Source organism: Triturus cristatus, chromosome 2_1 (genome assembly GCF_964204655.1).
Source record: "Triturus cristatus chromosome 2_1, aTriCri1.1, whole genome shotgun sequence".
Classification (NCBI taxonomy): Eukaryota; Metazoa; Chordata; class Amphibia; order Caudata; family Salamandridae; genus Triturus; species Triturus cristatus.
Window position 1 is genome coordinate 1,097,846,222 of NC_140581.1, and position 14,579 is coordinate 1,097,860,800.

General features: G+C 45.9%; 1 long non-coding RNA gene across 1 annotated transcript in view; it reads right to left on the reverse strand.

Annotated features, from left to right (window-relative positions):
• Positions 1–14,579, reverse strand: part of LOC146866429 (uncharacterized) — a 288,212-nt gene that overhangs the window by 160,343 nt on the left and 113,290 nt on the right. The window contains exon 2 of the long non-coding RNA XR_014976803.1: positions 3,362–3,419. This is a non-coding gene — a long non-coding RNA (uncharacterized LOC146866429). The remainder of the gene's footprint in view (positions 1–3,361; positions 3,420–14,579) is intronic.

The window sequence follows — 14,579 nt, forward strand, 5'->3', positions numbered from 1 at the left end:
TAGCCATTGTGCTGCCACTAGCCCTCCCGCTTGCCATGCATGGTCTTCTGTGCTGCCATGGCCCCTCCCACCTTCCCTGTGTGGTCAGCTAGCTGCCCCTGACCCCCTCCCACCTTCCCTCCATGGTCTGTGTGTATGTCATCATAGTCTCACTGTTGCTCTCCATGGTGTGTCTTGTTTCTAGTGCCCATCCTTCCTGACCTCCATGGTCATCTTGCTGCTCCTGCCCGGCCTCCTTGCCTCCAGCCCTCTGTTTCCATGTGCAGACCCCTATTCCCTCCTTGCTGGTTTGTCTGTTCCATTATAATGGCCCTGATCCATCCCTCCTGCCCTTTATGGTCTGTTATGCTGCAGCTTCTCTCCTGTCTGTCCATTATGGTCAGCTAGCTACCATTGCCTCTTTCCCCTCTGTTCTCTGTTGTCCATGTGCATGGTCCTGTCCCCTCCCTATTGCTTTCTATGGATTGTTGTGCTGCACTCCCGTCCCGCATGCCCTGTGTGGTGTATTGTGCTGCTGCAAACCCTGATGCCTGCCCTGTAGGGTCAGTTTGGTGCACCTCTCCATGTTTCCTCCTGTCCTCTGTTATCCGAGTCCATGTCCCTACCCCAATTCCTCCTGCCTACCATGATCCAATGTACCATACTTGCGAACATTTTGAACTTGGTAAGAGGGAGATTTTGAAAAAAAAACCTGGGGTATTGATTTTCCCCTTTGAGTTACATTGAAAAAGAGGAAATTGTAGACAGGAGACAGATCAAATAAAGCCCATTTGAGCTTAAAAACATTGGACGTTTCCTGGCTGAAACGGGTCTGTTGGCATGTATGGTTGTACTACCACTGCCTCTTCCTTCTGCCCACAATGGTCTATTATATTGCCACAGCCTCTCTTGCCAGTCATGTATTGTTGGTGTGTTGCCCCTGCCCCCTTTTCCACTGCCCTCCATAGTCTGTTGTGCTGCCACTGCCCTTCCTGCCTGCCCAGTGTGGTCAAATTGTTGCCTCTGCACTCTCCTACCTGCCTTCAATTTTCAGAGTCCGTGCCCCTGGCCTCTGCCTCTCAACAGTATCCCAATGAGCAACTAGATTGCTAACATTCTAGATTTATTACAAAAGTGTGGAACGCCTGACGTCATCTTGATGTAATCAAAACTGTAATACCTAGAGCATTTCCTTCAGTAATTACATATATGAGAGGGTCTTATTTGCATCAAAATTATGGTTAGTGCTCTAAAAAACTAAAATGAGGACATATTTTCGGAGTTTTCAAATAGCGACAAAGAAGTTTTAAATTATTTGTAATCTTTATGTTTTTTTATCCAGTTGACCACTTGATTAAATGTTGCACTTAGGGGAGAGGATGTGGTGTTACTTCCAGAGCTGCAGACTTTGCAACTGGGGAACCAGGTTGGAGTTTCTGCTTCAGCTCAACATTCTGTGATTCTGGTCAAATCACTTAATCTCCCCATGTCTACAACGAAAATGAATTTGATCTTGTGTGATGTAACCAATGCTCATGTAAAGCACTCCGATACCTGACAAGTCTGCACTATATAAAACTGCAAATACAAAAAAAATAAGTGTTTTGCACACTTCTGTCATTGGGCTACATGTGGGCTACATCTGGGTGATATTTGTGCTGCATTTGGGCTCTTTTGTCTCTGGTGGCCATCTTGGGAGATTTATTTGTTATGAAGTTTCCTAATTTCCTCATTTACTGCAGTCTCCTCAGTAGGAAATGCTTTTAGTTTTTTACTTTGATTCCATCAAGAAGGTATTCAGATATGTCACACATTTGCCATAAATTCTGAATGTTAGTTGCTCATTAGATCACTGTAGTAAAGCTACTGCTCACCACAGAAGTCTGCTGCTGATATTGAAAGTGCATGTTTCAGTCTGCATGTCAGAATGTTTTAATGAAATAGAAGAGGATTTGAGAAGTCACTCAAAATGTGCCCAAATTTTTCTTTCTTCAGCACTAATCATAATTTCTATGGCAAAATTAACCCCCTCATTGTGTTCCTTTTTAAATTAAATGTTTTAAGTGTTACCAGTTTATTCCAATGAAGATGGCTTCAGGTGTGCCATACTTTTGTCATAAGTAAGACAGTAAGCGCTCTAGTTGTTCTTAAGAACACTCTGGGACATTCTGTCATTGGGCTATACTTGGGCTACATCTGGGTGATATTTGGGCTACATTTGGGCTCTTTTGTCTCTGGTGGCCATCTTGGGAGATTTATTTCTTATGAAGTTTCCTAATTTCCTCATTTACTGCAGTCTCCTCAGTAGGAAATACTTTCAGTTTTTTACTTTGGTTCCATCAAGAAGGCATTCAGATGTGTCACACATTTGCCATAAATTCTGAATGTTAGCACTCTAGTTGCCCCAAAGCTATAAGAATGGCTTGGGCGGCAGGTAACAGTCATTTTTAATGTATATTGAATTAGGAACTTACTGTTGTTGTGGTCTTCTTTAAATATGCCAATTCTGTCACAAGCACTGGTGTTGGCAATTAAGTTCTGGTGCCAAGCAGCGGAAACCACTGGCTCAAATTAAGCACTGGTTGCATGTATGCTGTGAGAGAGCTTCAGCTAAGGGCTTGCACCTTAAGTTTGCACTCCATTTCAAGCAATCTAATCTCAAAATGCCATAAAATGAGCTAATACAACATTACTTCTTTAAGTAGGGTGGGGGCAATAACTAGTAATATCGAGCCACTCCACAGTCAATAATTATTCGAGTCCTTGAAGGCTGCTATACTATTTCTACCTCTTCTTGTTCTTCCGGACTGAGAGCACAAGCCCAGGGCCTTTAACAAAGTTAAGGACTGCATTCCAAACAACATGATGGCTTGGTCCTTCTCTACGTTCTGATGAATGTAGTGAAGTGAGACAGAACTCAATTTCTATTTTTAAACTCTGCAAACTTTTAAGCCCAATCCTGGTAAATTATTTAAATGTTAATCACTTGTCAAACTTATTGCCCTATGGCCAATACTGATGGTGGTGGAGAGTGTTCGTTTGCTGTAAAATAACAAACATGAGCTTAATAAGAAACCTGCACATGTCTTGACATCCTAAGGAGTCCCCTGGGACAGCGGGCAGCCCTTGGCATAAGGACTGTCATGATGAACAGTTCTCTGGCATGGGTGAGCTGGCATGTTCGGCATCACTTTACATGCAACCTGGAACACTCGAGCAACACTGCAATATATTTTGGAAGTACCTTGGCTTAGTAAGACTACAGATGGTTTATACTTAAGGCTTCCAGTGTGCTGTTTTTACTGATTTTTACAGATAAATACAGACATAAAACAGTCTACTTCATGCCTGCGTTTATTTTTAAAAGCGAAAAAATACATACATTTGTACTTCTTATAAGTGACTCTCCTTGTTGTTGTTCATGAATTCCGGACCAGCCGCTAAACAGATAAGAGATCATGGAGATTAAAAACAGGATCACAGGCATATGTTAACATATATTTGTATATAAATGTTAATATTTATCTGTCAGTGTAGTGTTTTGTTATATTTGTCTGCTTAATTTGCTAAAATGCGATAGGCAGCAAATTACAAGTGCATTTTTATCCGTCAAATAAATGTGGGAATATACCATTTTACGACTCCAATTAAACTCAAAACATAAAATAAATATGGATACATATCAATAAATTGTGCCAAACATAAATATAGATAAACACAGATTGAAATGTTACAAAAAATACCATAAATCCGGGAGCACTATATATAATTAATTCTGATGGTATTGCATTTTCTGAAAAATAGATGTTGATGGGTAATTGGCTGACAAATGGTCACCGATGAACAATATGTGTCAGGACATAATGTACAGTTCAGCTAGACTCATTTTCTTTGTTCAGCATTTCTTGTGACCTTGATGGGCATTGTTCTCATTTGGCACACACATCTACCTGCAGATTCATCTATTTGAGTCGTACTTGGCCCACAATTATGTATAGGCACATAAATTTGTTAAGAATAAATATTTCTCCTGAGTTTTGTGCAAGCCCTTCAAGTTTTGGCATAGTATCCCATTTGCTCACCTTCGGATCTGCTTGCGAAATCCATGAATTTAGACAATATGCATTTTAATAAAATGTGCTGTAAAATGCACAATTTGGTATTACATCTTCCAAATTATTTGGGGAAGCCTCTCCCCCAGCTCAGCTAGAGAAGAACCCCACTCCCTCTACGCGAGTCGGATGGTGTAAACATTTTTCTCCAGTCCACCTCTGCTACCAACCTAGGGGCATATTTACAAGCAGGCGATAAAAAATTATTGCCGCTTTTGCGGCCGTTTTCGACCGAAAAGCGGCGATAATTTAATCGCCTAATTAGCAAGGCCACGCTAACGCGTGAAACCTTGCTTTAGCGTCAGGATTCCTAACGCCCAGCTTTGCATCTCTAATGAGATGCAAAGTGGGCGTTCCTGACCTAACATGACATAAGAAATGTCGCTAAGCGACATTTCTCCTATCATCAAGCCCCACGCTATGAAGCATAGCGTCAGGAAAAGTAGCGTTAACCCCTGTTATCGCTACTTTCCTTACGCCTGCTTCAGGACTGACTTAGCCATGATATCCTATAGAAGGTTGATATCATGGCTAAGTTTGTGAGTCCTTAGCAGCAAGCTAACGCCACATTGTGTGAGATTATCACTGGGTTTCCAGCGATAATCTCACGTTAGGCAGTTATCGTGAGGATTTTTATCGCTGAGGAGATAAGCGTTGCTAATAGCACGCTATCTCAGCGATAAAAATCCACATTACCCGGCGACAATTATCCTCACGCTAAGAGCGCTGAGCGATAATTATCGGCGGGTGTTGCTGATATGCCCCCTAGTTGCCACAGTGGCATGACTGCTTTATTTTCATTCATTGATATAGCGCCTCTCAAACATCAAAAGAGATATGCGCTATATGAGAACAGAAACAGGGTAAGCAATATACGAGCTGCATGTGCCATAGAGCCCAACATCAGCTAAGACAACGGAGGAGTTTCAAATCCTTAAACAACACTTTTAGACTGAACTGCGAGCTTTGCACTGCAGGAAGCTCGTTTCACAGAGAGGAAGCCTTAAGGAATAAAAGCATGGCTTCCTGAAGAACTCCCTCGTGTCGAACTTTCGAGATACATATTCTATTTTTAATTAAGGAGGGTCTTTGCTGTAAAGAGTTTTGTGCCAAAAGCTTTAAATATAATAACATTATTCTCGTCCTAATCTGGGACTGTATGGCTGCACATATATGCCTGTTTTACAAGTCTACAGCAAGATCACGATTATTACAACAATAGTATTTTTAATTGTATAGTGTGGTCACAGCACTAAACGTCTTGCTGTAGATTCGGGATGGCTTGCATCTTGTCAATTCCCTCAATTCTGAAACAAGGTACTTTACATAACATTGTAGGTTAATCAAGGACTTTGGTTCATGCGCTCCAAAGCGTTCAACGTTCATAGAACATACCGAAGGACGGTCGACTGTACAGACAGGAAAGTAATAACCTTGGCACGCAGGCTGCTAACTGTCTGGTTTCTGTTGGTGCATAGCTTTGATTACATTCACATTTTGCCTCAGTTAACCTGCTTGAATAAAAAAAAAGTGCGGCCCTGGTGTAATCATTTTTAGGTCTCGCCTACTAGGCAGCACAATCTGTGTGGTTGCGAAAGACCTATCATGGGTTTACGAAGAGCTTACAGTTGGCTTTAAGGCCGCCCCATGCTTACCATTGGTTGGTGCCAGACATGCCATTCTTAGGGTGGTCTTCCTCCAAACCTTTTGCCTGATTACCCCCTATTTTTACTGATTTTTTTTGTTGGCCTTACGACTCTTAGAACTTTACCACTGCAGACCAGGGCTAAAGTGCATGTGCTTCTCCCCTGAACAAGGTAATATTGGTGTATACACAATTGGCATATTTCATGTACTTGTAAGTTCCTTGTAAAGTGGTATCCCATATACCCAGGGCCTGCAGCACTGATTGTGCTACCCACACAAGTAGCTTTTCAAACCTGTCTGGCCTGCCATTGCAGGGCCTATGGCCGCAGTTTATTGCCACTTTGACTTGGCATTTAAAAGTACTTGCAAAGCCTTAAACTCTCCTTTTTTTTGCACATAAGTCACCCCCTAAGGTAGGCCCTAGGTAGCCCATAGGGCAGAGTGCTGTGTAAGTAAAAGGTAGGACATGTATTATTATGTTTCGCATGACTTGGTAGGGACAAACACCCAGATTCATTTTTCTCTACTGTGAGGCTTTCTCCTCTCATAGGTTAACATAGGGAATTCCTTCATACACTTTTAAAATGTAATTCCTGATTAAAAAAGAGTAGCTGAATCATGTTTTATATCCATGGAATGGTAATGATAGATCTTCCTTACTGGTGAAATTGGATTTAACATTACTATTTTCAAAATGCCACTTTTAGAAAGGAGGCATTTTTCTGCTCTTACTTCCCTGTGTGCTTGCCGCCTGTATCTAATACACTTATGGGGTGGATGACAGCTGCACTTTATGCATTCCCTCTAGACAGCCACAAACACAGGAAGGTTAGGTGTGTCTGGATACTCATCTGCATTCTGATGGCTCTTCCTGAGCAAGAAGGGAGGGGGGAGATGACACTTACACCTGAATACAAAAAAGAACTGTTGATGGACAGAATGCAAAACAATGTCATACATTCACCCCAGTACAGAGATCTGGGCCTAAATCCATCGTTTTTTGCTCACCATGCCATTCCAGTTTGGACCCAGCCATATGCAAATCAGTCTTGCCCTGTGGGCCATGGGAACAGTCCAGCCCGAACTGACAGGCCAGGTCCTCCCTGGACTGGAAACAAGCATCCTTGGATGTGTACAGAGTCCACAGTCCCCCAGAGGCTGATAGAGGTCAAAGTTAGGTATGACCTTACTCTCAAAAAGTGGTAGCTTGGTCGAGCAGTAAGGCAGTACCAGAGGACAGTGTAAAGCATTTATTGTACACACTCAGTCAGCAAATGGTTTCACACACTCAATAACTGAACTCTAGGCCAATGATTTGTATATATAAAATATATGCTTGTTTTATTTTTAGAACCACAAAGGGGGTAAAAATATACTTTCTCAGAATGAGAGGTTGAATATAAATACTTTTGTTTCAAGCAATAAATTTGTGTAAACAGTCACAGTTGGTTGCAATAAACAATCCTATTTCCTAAACATACAATGCATTGAGCTCAATGGTAAATTCAGGTTATTTGTGATAAATTACTTTTTAGATTACTTTTGGAATTCCAGGTCTGGATCCTAGAACCAGCCTGGGGTCAGTATTCAGAATCAAGTGATGAAAGTCGACTTAATAACTGTAATGATTTTTAAATAATATTTAGCTATTTCAAAAGTTAGCACTTAGAAAATATTTCACAGAAAACATTCAATGGATCTCTATGGCAAGAAATACAAATTGCAGGTAGAGTACTTTATCGTTACTTTAGTAATCCAGGACTGGGTGCCTAGACCCAGGACTGGGGTCCTTATCAAAAGCAGGTAAGTAATTTCGTTTGCAGAAATGGTACGATTTTAAAAGAATATTTCAAATTTGCAAAAGTAGACACTTAGAAGAAATTTCACAGAAAAGCAGACAATGGTTTCCTATGGGAGAAAAATGAGTTAGAAGTAAGTATAGTTGTGAACACTTTTCAGAGTCAGGGCTGGGCACCAAGATCCAGCACTGGGAGCTCACCTAAGAGCAGGTGAGTAAATTCGTTTTTGTCACTTGGCTGATTTTTAGTGAATATTTGCAGTTTTGAAAAGTTCACACTTAGAAGATTTTTCAAGAAAAAGCCAGTCAATGTTACCCTATGAGGAAAATGAAGTTAGCGGTTTAAGGGTAAGTACTCGACTGGCAGAGTTGAAATTCCGGGCATAGACTCAGGGGTCCCCCAGTGTCAGGTAGGTACAGTTGGTTCACCCTCAGCGGTTTCAGGACGGCCGGGTGCAGAGTGAGTTAGGCCCAATGTTATCCTATGAGGGATAGGGGGGCCTTGGTTGGTGGCTGCTGTCTGGCAAGCCACGCGTCTGTGGGAGCTGGGCTCCTGGTCACTTACTCAGGGCAAGTGGGGAAGTAAGTTAGTGTAGAGAGTGCACTGCCAGGGCCACTCGGGCGGCTGGGTGCAGGGTGCTTTTGAGCCTTCGGGCGCTCAATGGAAGTCAATGGGAATGTTCCGGTTTGGAAAAAGGCTGCAGGCTCGGGGACGAGGATGTTTCCGGTGCCACCACCACTTCGAGGGGTAAGTTGGGTAGTTGTAGGTTAGGTGGGTACCCCGGGATTGGGCACAGGGGGCCGCAGGGCGCCGGGTGCAGGGGTGCCTTTTGACGTCGGGAATCTTACCCTCTGCTTGATCGCGGCTGGGGTGGCACTCGGTTCTGAGGCTGCAGGCTTCGTCCAGGATGTCGAGGGGGGTCCTTGGGTGCCGGACTCGGGGTCACAGTCGCCGTGGGGTCGTCCTCAGGGTCTTTGTCCACTCCGGCACTGGCCAGGCTTGGCTGGTGCAGAGTGTGTTGGGTCCGCGGTTCCGGGCTGCTGCCAGGAGTTAGGAATAGGTTTCTCGAGTAGAGCCTCTACTCATGGGAGTCCCAGGGAATCAGAGGTCAAAGGTAGCCAGGTCCTCCGGGGTTTTTGAGGTTGCTGGCCACAAGAGATGCCGCGCTGGAGCAGGAGCAGGTTCGAGGGTCGACAGGCCGGTAGGGCTGGGGCCAAAGCAGTTGGTGTCTTCCTCTTTTTAGCAGCTGCAGGGCAGGTCTTTTTTCTTCTTGCTCTTCTTGTAGTTTTTCTATCTGGAATCTGGGGAAGGAAGGTTCAGGGGGCCCCTAAATACTAGATTTAGGGGCGTTACAGGTAGGTGAAGGCCAGGGACCAATGGGTCCTTGTCCTGGGGTGGGTACACCCCCTATCCTGCCTCTCTCCTGTGGGAGGAGGGCAGTAGCCTAATCCTGATAGGGTAGGGCCTCCCATCTTCAAGATGGCGAGAGCCCGGAGATGTGCTTCACCTCGCCTCCCCCACCTGAGGGGTGGGGTGGGCAGGCTGGCACATCCCCTGTCCTTGTATGGGGTTTCCGGCCAAGCTTCCTGCCAGAGTGGGGGGTTGCAGTGGCCTGGGGAAACTCCAACTGGCGGCATGCCTTTGAAGCTTCCCTTTGCTCATCCTGGGGGAGGAGATTTCTCACCTCACCCAGGATGTGCATTGTTGCAGGCCCGGGAGAGCAGGGGCTCTCCCACCCAGGGGTCCAGCAACGTGTCTGCTGTGTGGCAGCCTGGGCAGCCTCAGAGCAGACGTGGATTGTAGGTTAGCTGTAAGGGGGCATCTCTAAGATGCCCTCTGGGGTGCTTAGTACATTAAATCCCACACTGGCATCAGTGTGGGTTTAATGTGCTGAGAAGTTTGATACCAAACTTCCCAGTCTTCAGTGTTGCCCTTATGGTGCTGTGGAGTTCGTGTTTGACGAGCTCTCAGCACCATGTACTTGTAAAAGGCAGCACTGTACTTACAGTGCCCAGGAATGGACCTGGGTACTGTAGGGGCACAGGGCTCCTGCTCATGTGCCCACACCATAGGCATAAGGCACCCAGCCAGAGGGGTGGCTGACATATGCCTTGGCAGTATAGGTAATGGGCATGGCACACAGAGATGTGTGCCATGTCGACTCTTTGTTTTGTCCTGCACCCAGACACTCAGCCTGCAAAGGCAGTGTGTGTGTGTAAGGGTACAGAGCCTCTAAGGGTGGCACAATGAGTGCTGCAGCCCTTAGAGGCCTTCCCTGGTCACAAGGCCCTGGGTACCTAGGGTACCATTTACCAGGGGCTGACATGTGGCCAGGGTTTGCCAATTGGGAGTTTGTGTGTTTTAAGGAAGGAACATAGGCCCTGGGCACCTGATTGGCAGGAGCCCAGGGCACAACAAGGGAAAGTGCATCAGCTATTAGGCAAAAAAAGGGGGGGTTACTGCAACAGAAACCCACTTTCTCACACAAGCCCCCCCCAGCCCAAAGGCCAGGAGACTTCTGCCAAAGCTGGGAGAGTCTACCTAGTCTTTCAGGCGAGGAAGAGTTGGGGAAGTGGTTTGAAAGTTGCAGGGCCTACTCTGCCTTACATCCTTCTGCCTAGGTCAGTCCCTTTGGGGAGCTGGCCTGTCTTATTAGTTTCAGGACCTAACTCCCAAGGCTCCTCTCCTTGTCTTTTACTGTCCTGGTCCCATCTTTCTATTTTGGGTTTAGAGGTGTATACCTCGGTAGTTTCTAACCTAGCCAGGGCTAGGCCCAGCTTACCCACAGAGGCTACCCACAGCTTGAGCAACCCCATCATGACCAATAAGGTCAGGGGGCCTGACTTGCTATTTGGCAGGGGGTTAGGCCACCATGCCAAGGATAGGGCTGCCATGAAGGCTAACACCCAGCAGAGGCTGCTGACAGCTGTCAGTGCCCAGTACCATACCTTTAGCTCCTGACTGGCAAGTGAGGGGGCTATTTTATAGTTCTCTTTGGGTCCTGGCTGTTGGTCTGTTTGAGGATAGGGGGTCCCTACTCTTGGTAGGGAACACCCCTCCTCTACCCCTTGTTCTGCCACCTGAGGAGCCACTAATTCAGGCTGGACAGTTGCCTGACTAGTCAGGCCTTGCTGTTGGCTAGGGGGGGCTTTACCAGTGCCATTGTGGGAGTTTTCCCTTACTGGGATAGAATCTCCCTGGCTCTCTGGAACTGTGGCTAACAGTTGCCCACCTTTCCTACCCTGTTTCTTCTCACTCTTTTGGGACTCAGCTGCACTGACTGCAGGTTGAGCCCCCACAGGTTCTTTGGGCGAGGCCTGGCATTGGGCCAGCACCTCTCTTTGGCTCAGTTCCACATCTAAGTGATCATTCCCCAAGAGACAATCAAGGGGGAGGTTTTTACTGACTATCACTTTCCTCCATCTAAGGGACCCAGCTGTGGCTAGGGGCACGATAGCCACAGGCCTAACAGTGACTCCCCCTGGGACAGTTCTTACCCTTCTTGTTTCCCCTGAGACATATTGGTGTGGGAATACCAACCTGTCATGTACCACAGTGTGACTGGCACAGGTATCTCTCAGGGCAGTGGCTGGGATTCCATTCACCAGTAGGTGGTGGAAGTGTCTACTTCCTTCTGGGATCTCCAGCTTGCTTCTTGGGCCCATTCCCCAGTTGAAAGCTAGGAGGACTTCCTCATCTGAGGACCCTCCCTCCGAAGCTACACTGGCAACCCCCGGGGCTACACTAGTCACCCCTGGAACTGTACTAGGAACCTTATTTTTAGGACAGCTAGAGTCCTGGGTGTGGTGTCCAGCCTTCTGACAGTTGAAACACCATATTCTGTTGGGATCCCAATTCTTACCTTGGTACCCTGGTTTAGTTTGTGAGGTGTCTTTGGGCCCACCCTCCTGGTCAGGTTTTTGGGGGGCTACCTGGGACTCCTTTCTTTTATCCACAAGGGGTTCACTCTCTTTCTTCTGGGGAGGTTTTGGGACCCCTTGGTTCTGGTCCCTCCCAGTGAACGTCCTAGTCACCCTAGTCTTGACCCAGTGGTCTGCTCTTTTTCCCAATTCTTGGGGGGATTTTAGACCTAGGTCTACCAAATGCTGATGCAACTTTTCATTAGTGCAGTTACTCAAAATATGTTCCTTCATGAATAAATTGTACAATCCAGTAAAATCCTGCACACCATGTCCAGCTAACCAACCATCCAGTGTCTTCACTGAGAAATCTACAAAATCAATCCAGGACTGGGTCTGGGTTTTGTGAGCCCCCCTGAATCTAATTCTATACTCCTCAGTGGTGAATCCAAATCCCTCAATCAGAGCTTTCTTCATGAGGTCATAGGATCCTGCTTCTGGCCCAGAGAGAGTCAGAAGCCTGTCCCTGCAGTTACCAGAGAACAGTTCCCACAGGAGTGCCCCCCAGAGAGGTTTCTTTACTTTCCTGATATCACAAGCCCTCTCAAAGGCTGTGAACCATTTGGTGATATCATCACCTTCCTCAAATTTAGGGACAATCCCTTTGGGGATTTTAAGGTCAGAAGTTTCCTCCCTATCCTTGTTTTTATTATTGCTGCCACCATTGATGGGTGCTAAACCCATCTCTCTCCTTTCCTTTTCTAGAGCCAGGAGCCTGGACTCTAGATCTATTCTTTTGGCCAGCCTCATAAGGCTGTCCTCTTCACTGGGGGGACCCCCAGTGTTGTCTCTGGGACCAGAGCCACCTGTGTGGTCTCTAGGTGCCCAGATGCTATGTCTTGAGTTGGAGGGTATGGGTGCCATCTCCTCCCTAGGGAATAGTATGGGGAGGTTGCTGTCCTCCTCCCCTGTTTCCCTTTCCTCATCTGACTGGCCATCACCATGTTCAGATGGGTGGTCTTTAGCATACTCAGCCAGGAGCTCCTGGAGCCCTTGTTTGGTTGGATGCTGACCCATTTGTAAATTTTTGAGTTTACATAAGGACCTCAATTCCTTGAAAGACAAGTGTAAGTAAGGTGTGAGGTCGAGCTCCTCCACCAGGTCCATGTTATTATTATCACTAATAGCTGGGTTTGTTTGAGACATTCTAACCTGACAGTTCTAACCCTCTACCCTGACTATAGTGACTTTTATTTTTCTAAAATTCTAATGGGACTTAAGCAAGGCCCTAGCAAGACTTTTAGTAATTTTGGAAAAACCAATCAGAATTCTAAAGGCAATTTTTAAGAGTTCTGTTGTGTGATCAGATGGTAACCAAGTAGTCCAACAAATGCAAGTTTGTATCCCACCGCTGATCCACCAATGTGAGAAAGTGGCTCTGTATATACTGTTCCCTAATAGGTACAGGGTGTACAGAGTCCACAGTCCCCCAGAGGCTGATAGAGGTCAAAGTTAGGTATGACCTTACTCTCAAAAAGTGGTAGCTTGGTCGAGCAGTAAGGCAGTACCAGAGGACAGTGTAAAGCATTTATTGTACACACTCAGTCAGCAAATGGTTTCACACACTCAATAACTGAACTCTAGGCCAATGATTTGTATATATAAAATATATGCTTGTTTTATTTTTAGAACCACAAAGGGGGTAAAAATATACTTTCTCAGAATGAGAGGTTGAATATAAATACTTTTGTTTCAAGCAATAAATTTGTGTAAACAGTCACAGTTGGTTGCAATAAACAATCCTATTTCCTAAACATACAATGCATTGAGCTCAATGGTAAATTCAGGTTATTTGTGATAAATTACTTTTTAGATTACTTTTGGAATTCCAGGTCTGGATCCTAGAACCAGCCTGGGGTCAGTATTCAGAATCAAGTGATGAAAGTCGACTTAATAACTGTAATGATTTTTAAATAATATTTAGCTATTTCAAAAGTTAGCACTTAGAAAATATTTCACAGAAAACATTCAATGGATCTCTATGGCAAGAAATACAAATTGCAGGTAGAGTACTTTATCGTTACTTTAGTAATCCAGGACTGGGTGCCTAGACCCAGGACTGGGGTCCTTATCAAAAGCAGGTAAGTAATTTCGTTTGCAGAAATGGTACGATTTTAAAAGAATATTTCAAATTTGCAAAAGTAGACACTTAGAAGAAATTTCACAGAAAAGCAGACAATGGTTTCCTATGGGAGAAAAATGAGTTAGAAGTAAGTATAGTTGTGAACACTTTTCAGAGTCAGGGCTGGGCACCAAGATCCAGCACTGGGAGCTCACCTAAGAGCAGGTGAGTAAATTCGTTTTTGTCACTTGGCTGATTTTTAGTGAATATTTGCAGTTTTGAAAAGTTCACACTTAGAAGATTTTTCAAGAAAAAGCCAGTCAATGTTACCCTATGAGGAAAATGAAGTTAGCGGTTTAAGGGTAAGTACTCGACTGGCAGAGTTGAAATTCCGGGCATAGACTCAGGGGTCCCCCAGTGTCAGGTAGGTACAGTTGGTTCACCCTCAGCGGTTTCAGGACGGCCGGGTGCAGAGTGAGTTAGGCCCAATGTTATCCTATGAGGGATAGGGGGGCCTTGGTTGGTGGCTGCTGTCTGGCAAGCCACGCGTCTGTGGGAGCTGGGCTCCTGGTCACTTACTCAGGGCAAGTGGGGAAGTAAGTTAGTGTAGAGAGTGCACTGCCAGGGCCACTCGGGCGGCTGGGTGCAGGGTGCTTTTGAGCCTTCGGGCGCTCAATGGAAGTCAATGGGAATGTTCCGGTTTGGAAAAAGGCTGCAGGCTCGGGGACGAGGATGTTTCCGGTGCCACCACCACTTCGAGGGGTAAGTTGGGTAGTTGTAGGTTAGGTGGGTACCCCGGGATTGGGCACAGGGGGCCGCAGGGCGCCGGGTGCAGGGGTGCCTTTTGACGTCGGGAATCTTACCCTCTGGTTGATCGCGGCTGGGGTGGCACTCGGTTCTGAGGCTGCAGGCTTCGTCCAGGATGTCGAGGGGGGTCCTTGGGTGCCGGACTCGGGGTCACAGTCGCCGTGGGGTCGTCCTCAGGGTCTTTGTCCACTCCGGCACTGGCCAGGCTTGGCTGGTGCAGAGTGTGTTGGGTCCGCGGTTCCGGGCTGCTGCC